Genomic DNA, 1,421 nt, shown 5'->3' with positions numbered 1-1,421 from the left:
ATTTATGACCATATTTGTGTTTTTGGGTTACCAGATGCACGGTTTCAATCACCAGGTGCACGGCTCTATTTCCTCCTCCAGCACTTGTCAAACAGTCCATAAAGCACCCAGGACGGCCCTGAGTGAAAGAGGGCCGTAGTAGGGTGCTCCTATAGCGGGCATTAAAATCAGAATGACCGTTAAATGCATTTATGACCATATTTGTGTTTTTGGGTTACCAGATGCACGGTTTCAATCACCAGGTGCACGGCTCTATTTCCTCCTCCAGCACTTGTCAAACAGTCCATAAAGCACCCAGGACGGCCCTGAGTGAAAGAGGGCCGTAGTAGGGTGCTCCTATAGCGGGCATTAAAATCAGAATGACCGTTAAATGCATTTATGACCATATTTGTGTTTTTGGGTTACCGCTTGTATAGCAATCAGTATCCATCGTGAAATTTTAAACAGTAAATAAAGCACTCAGGACGGGCCCCCATTGATAGAGGGCCGTAGTAGGGTGCTCCCATAGCGGGCATGGATGTCTGGAACACCTGCAAGTGTATTTAGAACCATATTTGAATTTTTGGGTTACCAGATGCACGTTTTCAATCACCAGGTGCACGGCTTTGAAAAGTGTGGACTCTGCCATTTTCCCGACCAATTTCTGTAATTTTCAAAAAATGATTAAAAATACTTCCCGAAGGGCTAGAGGTCCCAAATTTCGTCTCATACCCTCTCTCGTGATGGGCAACAATTGCAGCATATCAAAAACATTTCGCATCCATAGGCACCTATGTTTCCTGTAACATTCACTTTTTTCCCAAAACTTAAAACACGATTTTCTATTAAAATGTTTTATACAAAAACGGTTTTAATTAAATGTAAATGCTCGTCTATATGTGCCCTTTCGTTTTAAAAAACCCCCATCCAGATTGGATGTGTACTTTCTGATTTATTCACGTTTTGTGTTTAACCGAATTTTACCCCCAATTTCGGGGCGGACATACACCCTGTGCGGTTCCGGGATTATATCGATAAATTGGCCTGATCGTCAATGACACACTCGGGGGTGGGTCGACCAGACAGGTACCGGCGCGAAATCAGAAACCTGGTTTTTGACAACAAGACTTCCATGTCCTAGAGAGACGGGGGTGGTGCCAAACTGATCAGGCCGAATAGAAAATAAGTACTGGGTACTTTTGAGGGATGTGAGCCCCTCGGAACCATGGTAATTCGGACATTTGCCGCCGGCGTCCGATTTAGTGGTTGGAACAGACCCTTCGGCGTCCGATTTATCCTAACTTTTGAGCCACGTTTCCCAGCTTGGTGATGGGAGGATATTGAGCTCTGCCCCGGCAGTTGTTCTATCCCAGCTATTACCTTGTGGGTTTGGTTCATCAATGACCATGGTTCTGGTCCAATGAAGGTGCCAATCCCTTCGG

This window comes from Oncorhynchus kisutch, unplaced genomic scaffold (assembly GCF_002021735.2).
Source record: "Oncorhynchus kisutch isolate 150728-3 unplaced genomic scaffold, Okis_V2 scaffold387, whole genome shotgun sequence".
In the NCBI taxonomy this organism is placed as follows: domain Eukaryota; kingdom Metazoa; phylum Chordata; class Actinopteri; order Salmoniformes; family Salmonidae; genus Oncorhynchus; species Oncorhynchus kisutch.
This window is presented reverse-complemented; position numbering follows the sequence as displayed.